Below are 14,505 nucleotides of genomic sequence, written 5' to 3'. Positions count from 1 at the left end.
AGGCTCTTGAAGTTCTAAACTCAAGTGCAAAACCTTTTTACTACACTCTGCTAATAACATCAAAGTATAAATTAGTAAGTTACAAAGAATTTAAAACGTTAGTAAATGCAAGTAAAGCCTTTAAAAACTTTTATTTAACAATATCATAAGACTTGGAATTATTAAACTAATGTTGGCTATGGTGAGATTTACATAGAACCTCCATATTATATCTACATGTGAGTGGATAACTGTTGAAAGAATTGCTACAAAATTGCTCCAATTATAATTTTTAGTTTAATGTATTATTTACTATTCCTATGTAGCCATCTTTGCAGTAATCCAAAACCAAATATGATATCAGTAAGGCCTTATTTATCCATAAGGAAAAGAGATAAACTTGACTTTAATTTTTGAGATTTTTATGAATAACCAAGGACAAAATGAAATTATATGATCTGAGAGAAGAGGCATTGAACATTTTCTTCCACAAAGGATTGGAAAAGGAAGATAATAATTTATGACTACATGTAAGTTATATTGAGTCAAAGGAAGAAAAAGTTCCAAAGCAAATTCATTGCAGTAGGACATTTATATGCAAGCAGAAATGTATATTCTGATTTAAATATTTTTAACTTCGGTGTTTCTGTACTTTTTAAACTTATTTGTGTTTTTAACAGTTAAATAATAATCTGGTTTCTTTACTTCTTCCTGCTCTTTTCATTTTGTAAAAAAGATTAGAGATGGAGTTGGATTAAAAATTAAATGGTCAATGTATTATATACTTTTTAAAATACAGCTTTTGATTTAAGTCCTGACTACTGTTGATTATTCAATATCATTATATTGGAATAAAAATGAAATGGACAGTGAGAATGGAAAATGTACATACTTGATGTAATGGAAAAAGTAAAAACAGGTTGAATGAATTATTGTTTCTCTTGTGATGGGACATAATATTTAATCTATAATGGAACACAGATAATCAGACAGTGCACTTAAACAGAAGCTTTTTGCTAAAAAAGATGACATAATATAATTACAGTTTCAGTTAAAAAAAGAGGCTGATGTTTATTCCTGGACGTGTTTATCTGAAATATTAGGGACAGTAAGTCAGTAAAATGAAGATAATTTAGGTTCTTAGAGCAATATATATACATATGTGTGTGTGTGTGTGTGTGTGTATATATATACGTGTATCCACGTATATATATATACACACACGATACGTGGATCCACATATATATATATACACGATACATGGATCCACGTATATATATATATAAGTGTGATACACGTATATATATATATACGTGGATCCACGTATACACACACACACACACACACACACACACCTATACACACACAAACCCTTATACCAGAAAAACCATTTGGAGAAAATAAATGTCTAAACTAAGTAAATTTAGCTCATTTAATATTTTCTTATATTATTGAACAGTCATTAGTATTTAACTTGTAAGTGATTGAAATTATTAAAAATCTTTGATATTTCTTAGAATTTACAGAGTTTCTTGGTTTTCTATAACACGTATTCTTGTTTTATATTTAACAAATTAATTTTATCAATTAATTCTAAGACAGTCTTTAGTGAATTGAGCCTTTTGGATAAAATAATAAATAAATAATAATAATAATAATAATATAATTCATTATCTATCATACTGTCTGTAATAGTTAGGGATGCATCTTTTTTCTGAAAGCTTGACTGGCCATAAGACCCTCTTGTGAACTTTAAAGTAGTTTTTTCCAATTCTGTGAAGAAAGTCATTGGTAGCTTGATGGGGATGGCATTGAATCTGTAAATTACCTTGGGAAGGATGGCCATTTTCATAATATTGATTCTTCCTACCCATGAGCATGGAATGTTCTTCCATTTGTTTGTATCCTCTTTTATTTCCTTGAGCAGTGGTTTGTAGTTCTCCTTGAAGAGGTCTTTCACATCCCTTGTAAGTTGGATTCCTAGGGCTAATATCCAGAATCTACAATGAACTCCAACAAATTTACAAGAAAAAAACAAACAACCCCATCAAAAAGTGGGCGAAGGACATGAACAGACACTTCTCAAAAGAAGACATTTATGCAGCCAAAAAACACATGAAAAAATGCTCACCATCACTGGCCATCAGAGAAATGCAAATCAAAACCACAATGAGATACCATCTCACACCAGTTAGAATGGCAATCATTAAAAAGTCAGGAAACAACAGGTGCTGGAGAGGATGTGGAGAAATAGGAACACTTTTACACTGTTGGTGGGACTGTAAACTAGTTCAACCATTGTGGAAGTCAGTGTGGTGATTCCTTAGGGATCTAGAACTAGAAATTCCATTTGACCCAGCCATCCCATTACTGGGTATATACCCAAAGGACTATAAATCATGCTGCTATAAAGACACATGCACACGTATGTTTATTGCAGCATTATTCACAATAGCAAAGACTTGGAACCAACCCAAATGTCCAACAATGATAGACTGGATTAAGAAAATGTGGCACATATACACCATGGAATACTATGCAGCCATAAAAAATGATGAGTTCATGTCCTTTGTAGGGACATGGATGAAATTGGAAATCATCATTCTCAGTAAACTATCGCAAGAACAAAAAACCAAACACCGCATATTCTCACTCATAGGTGGGAATTGAACAATGAGAACACATGGACACAGGAAGGGGAACATCACACTTCGGGGACTGTTGTGGGTTGGGGGGAGGGGGGAGGGATAGCATTGGGAGATATACCTAATGCTAGATGACGAGTTAGTGGGTGCAGCGCACCAGCATGGCACATGTATACATATGTAACTTACCTGCACATTGGGCACATGTACCATAAAACCTAAAGTATTATAATAATAATAATAATAATAATAATAATAAAAGAAAAAAAAAAAGACCCTCTTGTGAGTATATACAGTAAAAATAAGAGTTTAAAAAGTGAGATAATTCTAAAATCACTGTAAAGTTGGACTCCACCAAAAAGATAAATCTTTCACAAAAATAAAAAAAAGCCACATAGATTACAGTTTGAGGATTGTTCACTCCAAGAGTAAAAACATATTTTTGTATATCTTCAGGAAATAGCCAATTTAAAATTTAATCTCCAAAAAAGTATTTTAAAAAATCGGAAATTTTCACCCCCTTTTAAAAGTATATTAAGTATGAATTGAGCGAGTATCATAAAATAACAAAAATAATATTTTAATGAATTCTGGAAAACAATATAACAAAATATAGTGGCAGTATTTTTATGTATTCAAATACTAAAAATGTATTTATTTATTAATTCATTTACCTAAAAAAAATTTGAGGAGCCTGACCTATCTTCCTGACTCTTTTAAGAGCTGAGAATAATGTCTTAGTCCATTTGTGCTGCTACAACAAAATATCTGAGACTAGGAAACTTATAAAGAACATACATTTATTTTTTCACAGTTCTAGCGGCTAGGAAGTCCAGGATCAAGCCATGGGCAGGTTTGGTGTCCTATCCTCCAAATGGGAGAAATGCTGTGTCCTCACTTGGCCGAAGGCAGAAGAGGGAGAGAGCAAGCTTGCTGAATGCTGCAGGAAGCTTCTTTTTTTAGGACCTTTATCCAGTTTAGGAAAGGAGGAGTCCACATTGCCTAATAATCTCTCAAAAACACCACCTCCTAATACTATCACATTGGCAACACTTGAATTCAGGAGGGGACACATTCAAATCATGGCAGAGAGATCAGTACAATCAGTCTCTACTGGGAAATTCAGACAAGAAAATCAAATATTAAAGCACAGTATATTAGTACTCTGATTATATTTATCTATAGGGTTCTGCAAAAGCCTGGTGTTGGGTACAACATTCCGTCTGAATAAGTCAGGGAAGGTCAGGACTCAAAAGCAATAGTAAATGTTTGTATTATCCCAGGGAGAAAGAAAGTGCTTTTCAGATATGTTAAAAGCAAGAAAACATTTAAAATAATGATAAGTAACTAGTGTAAGTTACTAATGTTAAGTAGTTAGACAAGGCTAATGATGTAAAAAATATGTTAGATGGTTAAGGCATAGTTCAAGGTCCAGTATGCCATGCTAAAAAAAATTCAATAGACAATAAATAGCTATCAAATGATTTGAATAGAGTAATACATGCATGATTGAATTTTTATTACAAGTACATTTTGAAAACAGTGTGGATAATATAAGAAGACAAATGACAAATTCTGGACAGAGATTAGAAAGAAAAAATATTTAAGTGGCGATTTCTACTAGGATGCTTAATTTACTGTGTGAGAAAATGCACTAAGACAAAGCTAAGAGCAGAAATTGGTAAAATAGAAAACATATGCAATATAATGTGTAAATTTATAAAATTTAACTTTTTGAAAACTAATAAAATTGATTAAAGACACAACAGTGTACTAGATATAAAAAGAAAGAACATATAATTAGCATCATGAGTAAAAAGAGAAATTTTTCATATATTAAAAAGAATACAGGACAGTATATCTGCTGACAAACTTCACACTTGATAAACAACATATTTATCAAATCTTGGATAAACATGATCTGTCACAAGTGTCACAGGAACCTACAGAAAATGTGATATGTAGGTAGTATCCTATAACTTAAAAAGAAGTTGAAATTGGAGTCTATAGGGTACCAATGGAGTTATTGTCTTTCCTTAAAAATTTAAGCAAGGAAAAAAACAGTATTCTTATCTACTTATCCAGAAAAATAAAGAAAATATTTCTGAAAATGTTTTATGAGGCCAGTATAACATAGATTCTAAAATACGGCAGACAGCACAAAATATAATGTAACATCACAAATCTCAATGGAAATTCTCATAAAAGAGTATCAAAACAATCTAACAATAATCTAGTAATGTAGAAAAGAATAATGTATTGTAACCAACTTGAGTTTATTCCAGAAATGCATGTTGTATTTTATTTAAAATAATTTAATTCAACAAATTAGAAGAACAAGGTAAACAGTAATGTTCAATTTGCTTTATAAAGAAAATTAATTTATAACATTCAACATCCATTTGATAAAGGATACCTACCAAAAATCTTACACTAAAAAACATATTCATGTCAAAAATTGTAAAAGTTTTCCAGTGGACTAGGATGGCCAGTGTCAACATTTCTATTCAATTTTGACCTGGCGGTCATAGATAGTGTAAAAAGGCAAGGAAAAAGTATGTGCTGATTGGTAAGAAGAATTAAAACTGTCATTATTTCCAGACTACATTTTCTTACATGTAGTAAATCTCAGTGCCTCTACAGGTAATTAAAATATTTCAAAAGGAAAATGAGCACATTGCAGAATACAAGACCAACACAGACGATTCAATTACACATGCTCCTGAAATTATGATGGCATTTCGTCCTGAAAAAGCCATTACTAAGTAAAAAAGTCTTAAGTTAAAAATGCATTAAATACACCTAACCTGCAGAAGATTAGACTGTCCTCCCTTAATCAGGCTCAGAACACTTACGTTAGCCTATGTTGGAACAAAGCCTATTTTATAATATAATGTTGCATATCTCATGTAATTTATTGAATACTGAAAGTGAAAAACAGAATGGTTATATGGGTACTCAAAGTACAGTATTGACTATGTATTGCTTCTGCACCATTATAAAGTTGAAAAATTGTAAGTCAAGCTTTCATAAGTTGGGGACCATCTGTACATGTATACATATCAGTAACAAATTCAAACTTAAAAATAGATATGACCTTAAAATCATAAAACATCAACTATCCCAGAAAAACTTAGCAAAATATGTGAGTTGTCTATGCAGAAGTCCACAGACCATCAGTGTGGTAAATTAAATTATTTTATTCCAAATAAATTAAAGTATTAAGTTGAATTATATAAAATATTTTAATGCATCATAAAATGTTGAATATCAATAATTTATTTTAATATTCAATGTTGTAAAGACATCAAATCTTTCCAAATTGATCTATTAATTGAAAAGAATTCATAAAAATATCAATAATATGGTTGCATAAATTGATAAGTCTATTATTTTTAAATAGAAACAACCAAAGACAAAAAGAGAAATGTAAAGCAGAACATTGATGTGATTACATTACTAGAGCTCAAGACATATTATAAATTATTTTTATTAAAATATTATAATATTGACATAAACAACTAGATCATAGGAAGTTCCAAAATAAAAATAATTTACACAAGCATATTTGTTTTATGACAAACATATCATTACATCGAAGAGAAAAGACGATATTTTCAATAATGTTGCTGAGTCTTTTGAGTTTCCACGAGTGTGAAAACAGAAAACAAATTACACTTTCTCTTTTTTATGGTATAATAAACACAAACCAATTTCATATAGTCCGAAGACCTGAATGTGAAAATTAAAATTATAAAGGTTCTGGAAGATAACATGTGAGAATGTTTTTATGACTTTAATGAAGTAAAATATTTCTTTAAAACAAAACTCTAAAGGCAAGCTATAAACAAAAAATGATAAATTGACCTACATTAAAATGAAGAATTTTTGTTCATTTGTAAATATTAATGCAAGAATGAAAAGGGAAGGGTAAGCCGTGGAGACTGAGTCCATAACTGTAATACTTATACTCAAGAAAGGGCTGCATGTTTACACAAAAATAACTACAAGAAAATAAGAAGACAAAAATTTCAATAGAAAAGTGGTTGACAGACTTGAAATAGCACTTCATAAATGATATCTAATATATGAAGACATGAAAAGGGGCACAATTGCATTAGTTATCAGAGAATTGTAAATTAAAACCAGTGTGAGACACTAATACCTAGTCCCCTGAGAATTGAGGAAATTATGAATACAAAGTGACATGAAGCAATAACAGCTATCATCAGCTTATGTGAGTGACAATTGTTTAAAAACTCGCTTGGGAAAATGTGTAGCAAGTTTACTACTCAAGGTGATATAGTATAGCAACCTTATTGCCTGGTCTATATCACAAATATGCACATATGTACCAAAATTTTATGTACAATAATGTGCTTAGTAGAATTATTTTTAGTTGCCCCAAATAAAAACAACCAAATCATGCATCACTATTATAACTAAATTTTAGCAAATTCTTAAAATACAATACTGCATGAGAAAGATTAAACTTTATCTACATGTAACCAGAGTGTTTTATAAGACCTAAGATTATTTTGATGGTGAGATGTAACACAGTTAACACTGGGATAGATGAAAGGCAGATCTTTGGTTAATTACAACTCTGAATTTGAGAAGGCTACAGGGCAGAGCCTCTCAGAGGTTGCACTGGGGGTCAGAGTGACAGTAAACTGGAGCTGAGCTGTAGGAACAGCTCATGTACCTCAAATGGCTAGGGCTAGCTGGGTTTGGTGGGGTCCCTGTGGATTATCTAATAGAAATAATTTCAGTGGGCTCTGGGGCTTTGGTTTGTCCTTAGTTGTCTGCAACCTGGCCCTGGGATGATTACAGTGCATGCATTCCCAGAGTTAGAGAATCTCATACAGGAAGCAGTTAGAGTGTGGACTTCATCAGCTGCTCAAGAAGGGGAAAGGGCTGCTCTCTAGCCAGGGGTTCAAATCAGGGTCAAGACAGCTTAATTACAAAACAAACTATATTACACATATGAATTACCAAGATATAATGTTTAGTTTCATTTAAAAAAAACTGAAGGAAATATACTGTACAATTTAATTTACATAAAAATAAATTTTAAGGCAATGTTTTATGTATCTGTTTAGAAGTCAAAATAGTAATTTCCGTTGGAGAGTAGCGATACTGATAGGGAATGAGTATGAGCTGGATTTGGGGGATCTGGTACAACGTACAACTCTTTGTTCATCTGTGTAATGGGTCACTTTTCACAATTTATTAAGCTGTACAGTTACACACTTCTGTGTGTTAGGTTTTTTCCTACAGAAAACTTATATGTATATGCATTTGTATAGTCAGTCAGTCAAACAAGTTAAATAAACTGTTTAAAAGGCTGACTTTAACTCAAATAAATATGTTATGCCATCAAATAAAGAATATACAGGGAAATCCAATTCATTCATTTTATGAGAAGTGATTTCTTCAGGAGAGCTGCTAATTTGTTATCTCTCCAAAATAGAATTTATTATAATTAATTAGACAAAGAGCATAACAAAAAGGGCAATCCACGGAAGAATTTGTTTTTCCCATCAGTTTTGTATTAGATAAAATGCATTTATGTTTCTTGTAAAATGGCCACAATAATTATTGCAGAAAACAGTACTAGAAGAGAGAATTAGCTAGAAACCAAAAACAGAGAGCAAATTAACTGAAGAAGTCATAATAACACTTGGAAAAAAATACTTTAATGACTCACAACTAAATGGCAATACTCAATAATAAGCATCCTTTTGTCTAAATGCTATATTAACAGTAACATTAATCTCATTTCATCCTGAAAGTGGCTCAGGAAAAAATTTTTAAAGATGGGATCAAACTGTAATCGCTATGGATGACTACATAAGGTAATTCTTGAAGATACGGAGAACAGTGATTTATGAGGTGTCTTGTTGAGCACTCCTCAAATGGCAAGTAGAAAGTAAGACGTTATATTCTATTTGACCCTGGACTATAAAGATTGCCTGTTTTCCATCACAAGAATTAATAATAATCCTTTTCCCTCTCAAAAGTATTCCTGTGTGGACTAAAATTATATGATTACTCCCCAAACAACAAATTATCTATGAATTTCTCTGTTCTTTGAGTATTAGCGATAAACCACTTTTAATATTCAAGAGTCCTTACTAATAATTTCTTCTGGGTATCAACCCATAAAACTCTAACTGGTTAGAATACACCAGACTTCATGACTTACCACTATTACCAGAAATCTATGGCAACTAAAAGATAGTTGATGTTCCAAATTTCCTAGTGGTAATTTTCAAATTTATTTTCTACTCATACAATGTTCAGAACTTAACACATTGAGTAACTAATTATGTTGAGTTTGAAGTTATGGCAAATTGTTTAATGCTTGGTTTATTCAGCAAATGAATACATATAAATTTTTATGTTCTTTAGAACTCCTAAACTGCAAATCCTTGTTTCCGAGTTAACATTTTATTGGGAGGCAGTGGTTATATCCCTGTAAGACGTGAATATTATTTTCTAGTTTGTTTATAGAAAGTAAATATGTATATAATAATCTTCCAATCAGGTATATGGCTAGACAAGTAAAAGTCTTTGAATTTGTAATTTTCCAGATGGTTTGGAATGAATATTAATTTTAGTATCTAATGTAGATATTATAATTTGCAAAGACATCTCAGAATACAATTAAAAATAATTACTTTCTCATTTACAAAACGATCATAAAATATTTTAGTGTACGTATAATTGAATGCCTAGTTATAACTCTATATTAGGAGATAAGCCTTTTGCAGTTTTGTGTTTTAGCTATATTTTCCAGCAATTTACATATTTGATATTACTTATAATAGAAACATTTCTTATGGAAGTATTAAAATTTTCAATCTTAATGTGTAATTAGTAAGTAGAACATATTTTTAAAAGTCTTATGATTTAAATATGTTGGGAGAAACTGCTATGGATATTTTTTAATTGAAGTAGAGAATACACTAAAGAAAAAGCGACTTTATTACCTTTATCCATTTGATTACAAAAATAATCAAATAGCACTTTCTTTAGTTGACCATTTCTTTACATGTCATGTCATTGAATATTCTTTGTTCCTGTGTCCTTAAATAAAATCTTTAATTATATAGTGATATTTATGAGTAGACTTTGACTTTCATACACATTAAAACATTGCAGTAATTATTTGGTTAGATAGTAAGAAGAAATAAAAAAGATACGCAGCATTATGTATTTCTTTAGAAAAATTCACAATTCTGCAGTTCAAATTTAAGGTGTCTGCAAAGTCTCTCTCATATATACATTTACCTCTTCATAGTGATTAACATATATATGTGGTATATGCTATATATTTTTATATATACTATATATGTATATATACATCTATATCTATACTAATATGGTATACTATATATGTATATATACATATATACACCTATAGAGAGAGATATACAGGTATATATAATAATATATATATTATATATTATGTATCATATATAATATATGTGTATCAAATATATACATATTTATACATGATATATTATATATTATGTATATGTATATGTATACATATTATATATTATGTATCATATATTATTATGTATGTATTATATATTATTATGATATATGATGTATTATATATAATTTGTTTTCTTTTTTCACATTCATGGAAACTCAAATGACTCAGCAACATTGAAAATATCTTCTTTTCTATGCAATGCCATGTTTGTCATAAACAGATATGCTTGAGTAAATTATTTTTATTTTTGCACTACCTATTGATCTAGTTGTTCATGTAAACCAGTTATATTTCATAGTGTTTACCATATATATGTATGGTATATATATAGTATATACCATATATGGTATATATATGGTATATACCATATATGGTATATATATGGTATATACCATATATGGTATATATATGGTATATACCATATATGGTATATATATGGTATATACCATATATGGTATATATATGGTATATACCATATATGGTATATATATGGTATATACCATATATGGTATATATATGGTATATACCATATATGGTATATATATGGTATATACCATATATGGCATATACTATATATGAGATATATACTATGTGTATGGTATATACTATTTATGGCATATACTATATATGGTATATATACTATATGTATGGTATATACTATATACTATGTATGGTATGTATACTGTATATGGTATATACTATATATGGTATATACTATATATGGTATATACTATATGTGGTATGTATATTATATATACTATATATGGTATATATATTATATATTCTATATATGGTATATATATTATATATACTATATATATACTATGTATACACCATATATACACCATATATATGGTAATATACATGTACATACTATATATAACATGGTAATATATATACACTATATATGTAAAAATATATATACATGTTATATATGTATGTATATACCATATGGTAATATATATACCATGGTAATATATATGATATATTCTGTACATATGATAATATATATTATGTGTATGGTTATATATATATATGGTAATCACTATGAAGAGGTAAATGTGATGCAGAGCATGAAACCTAGATAACTTGGACAGTTGTCTTGAAAAAGGCTCGGTGTCTAATAAGTACCAACTGATTCTTCAACCCTTTTAGTATACAAAGAAAATTCATTAATGTTGTTTTTAATGCAAAAGATAACTTTCAAAGGAAAGGCTCTAAGTCAAGTGGAACTTGGATTAATTTGTCTTCCAAATACTCATTTTTATTTGTAATAACTCAAAGTGAGAACTGATCTAAGCTAGTAGACATATTTTTATTAAAATGAGTAACTTTGATTCTTTTTTTAAAAAAATTATTTCTTTTTATTTTATGTTCTGGGGTACATATGCAAGACGTGCAACTTTGTTACATAGGTAAACATGTGCCATGGTGGATTGCCGCACCTATCAACCCATCTCCGAGGTATTAAGCTCTGCATGTGCATTAGCTATTTATCCTGATGCTCTCCTTCTCCCTGCCTGCCCTCACCACCGACAGAGCCCAGTGTGTGATGTTCCCCTTCCTGTGTCCATGTGTTCTCATTGCTTAGCTCCCACTTATAAGTGAGAAAAATGTTGGTTTGGTTTTCTATTTCTGTGTTAGTTTGCTGAGGATAATGGCTTCCAGCTCCATTCATGTTCCTGCAAAAGACATTCATTTTTATGCTGCATAGCATTCCATGGTGTATATAAACCACATTTTCTATCATTGATGGGCATCATTGATGGGCATTTGGGTTGATTCTGTGTCTTTGCTATTGTGAATTGTGCTGCAATGAACATATGCATGCATGTTTCTTTATAATAAAATAATTTATATTTCTTTGGGTATTTACCCAGTAATGGGATTGCTGGGTCAAATGGTATTTCTGGTTCTAGGTCTTTGAGAAATTACCACACTGTCTTACACAATGGTTGAACTAATTTACATTTCCATCGACAATGTAAAAGTGTTCATGTTTCTTCACAGCCTTGCCAGCATCTGTTGTTTCTTGACTTTTTAGTAATCACTATTCTGAATGGCATGACATGGTATGTCATTGTGGTTTTGATTTGCATTTCTCTAATCATCACTGGGTGTTGAGCTTTTTTTCATATGTTTGTTGGCCGCATAAATGTCTTCATTCGTAAAGTGCCTGTTCATGTCTTTTGCCCACTTCTTAATAGGATTTTTTTTCTTTTAAATTTAAGTTCCTTGTAGATTCTAGATAATAGACCTTGGTTAGATGGATAGATTGCAAAAATTTTCTTCCATTCTGTAGGTTGTCTTTTCACTCTGATGACAATTTCTTTTGCTGTGCTGAACCTCTTAAATTTAATTAGATCCCATATGTCAATTTTTGCTTTTGTTGCAATTGCTTTTGGTTTTTTCTTCATGAAATCTTTGTCTGTACTTATGTCCTGAATGGTATTGCCTCAATTTTTGTATATGGTTTTTATAGTTTTGGGTTTTACATTGAAGTCTTTAATCCATCTTGAGTTAATTTTTGTATAAGGTGTAAGGAAGGGGGTCTAATTTCAATTTTCTGCATATAGCTAGCCAGTTTTCCCAACACCATTTATTAAATGAGGAATCCTTTTCCCACTGCTTGTTTTTGTCAGGTTTGTTGATGATCAGATGGTTGTAGACGTGTGGTCTCATTTCTGAGTTCTCTTTTATTTCCATTGGTCTATGTGTCTGTTTTTGTGCCAGTACCGTGTTGTTTTGGTTACTGTAGCTTTTTAGCATAGTTTGAAGTTGGTTAGCATGATGTCTCCAGCTTTGTTCTTTTTGCTTAGGATTTTCTTGGCTATACGGACTCTTTTTTGGTTTCATATTAATATTAAATTAGATTTTTCTAATTCTGTGAAGAATGTCAATGGTAGTTTAATGGGAATAGCATTGTATCTAATAATTACATTGGGCAGTATGGCCATTTTCACTATATTGATTCTTCCTATCCACAAGCATGGAATGTTTTTCCATTTGTTTATGTCCTCTCTTATTTCCTTGAGCAGCAGTTTGTAGTTCTCTTTAAACAGGCCCTTCACTTCCCTTGTTGGCTATATTCCTAGGTATATTATTCTCTTTTTAGCAATTGTGAATGGGATTTCATTATAATTTAGCTCTCTGCTTGTCTATTGGTGTAAAAATATGGAATGCTTCATGAATTTGTGTGTCATCCTTGTGCAGGAACCATGCTAGTCTTCTCTCTATCATTCTAATATTATTATATGTGCTGCCAAAGTGAGCACAACTTTGATTCTTTGTTCATCATTTCACTCTCTAAATTCAATTTGGGAAGAACAAATGTGAGGCTAATATTGGGGATAGGAGAAATTTTTCTAAGCATTCTAGGAATTTATTTGCACCAAATTGTGTAACAGAGGGCACAATGTGGACAAGGGTTTTTTTTAAAACAAACTTTATGAGTTTTGTAAAAATGCTGGTACAGTATATTTTTATGTAAATATAATTTTGTAAATAAATGTTTATTTTTGTAGCAAATAAAATATATAATTTTGAATAAATCATGTAACTCTGTAATTACTATTCTACCAAATAAACCTTTTCAAATAGATGTAGAGAAGTAATAAATAATATGTGACCATAGAAAAAAATCAATGAAACTGGAATATAATAGATTTATTTTGTTTAGCCATGAAAATTGTGATCTTACAGACTAGGTCCTCTGAAAGACTTGCTGTTAGGGCTTTTTAAATTCTCATTCTTTTTCATTTTGGGCAAAGGGATTTATTCAGCTTAGGAGACTATTTAGCTGCTGGATAGTATGGAAGTAAAGAATTTGGATAAGGTAATCTGGGACATCATGCCTGGAATTTGTTCCAGACTGTAGGCTTAAGAAGAAAGATGTTCATGTATGTATGATGTGTCATAGTTTACTAGCAAACAAAGAAAGAAAAGATTGAGAAATGATCTCCATGTATATTAAGCTTTGCTGTAATACTTGCTTATAAATACAAATTTATTCCAAGGCAATTGATACACTAATGAACAATTTTAGATTAATGCAAATTTCACATTTTCTTATGCATTATTTCATGTGTGGGAAACTGAATGAATGTGGAAAATTGCTCACAACCAAATCAATTCACAGACACACGTAGACACAAATACACACATCATACCTCTTACACATCTACCACTACCATTGTGTCACATGATCTTATAGTATAACATTCCATCACATTTCAGATTATCATCCATCCATCACTTCAGAATAACTCGCAAGCTGCAATCCTTCCACAAGTAAACTTCAGGTATTTTCTATGTATTATGGATTTATTAAAAAATGGTCATATGTAAAACTCTGTGACCCTTAATTAGGATTCT

The 14,505-nt window shown here is 30.5% G+C and overlaps 1 non-coding gene across 1 annotated transcript; it reads right to left on the bottom strand.

Annotated features, from left to right (window-relative positions):
- Positions 1–13,299: 13,299 nt before the first annotated feature.
- Positions 13,300–13,406, bottom strand: LOC112133179 (U6 spliceosomal RNA). Its single transcript, XR_002914866.2, has one exon. It is a non-coding gene; the product is annotated as a U6 spliceosomal RNA (small nuclear RNA).
- Positions 13,407–14,505: the final 1,099 nt, after the last annotated feature.

The sequence above is a fragment of the Pongo abelii genome, chromosome 3, assembly GCF_028885655.2.
Source record: "Pongo abelii isolate AG06213 chromosome 3, NHGRI_mPonAbe1-v2.0_pri, whole genome shotgun sequence".
NCBI lineage: Eukaryota > Metazoa > Chordata > Mammalia > Primates > Hominidae > Pongo > Pongo abelii.
The sequence above is the reverse complement of the archived record's forward strand: the minus strand, read 5'-3'. Positions and strand labels throughout refer to the sequence as shown.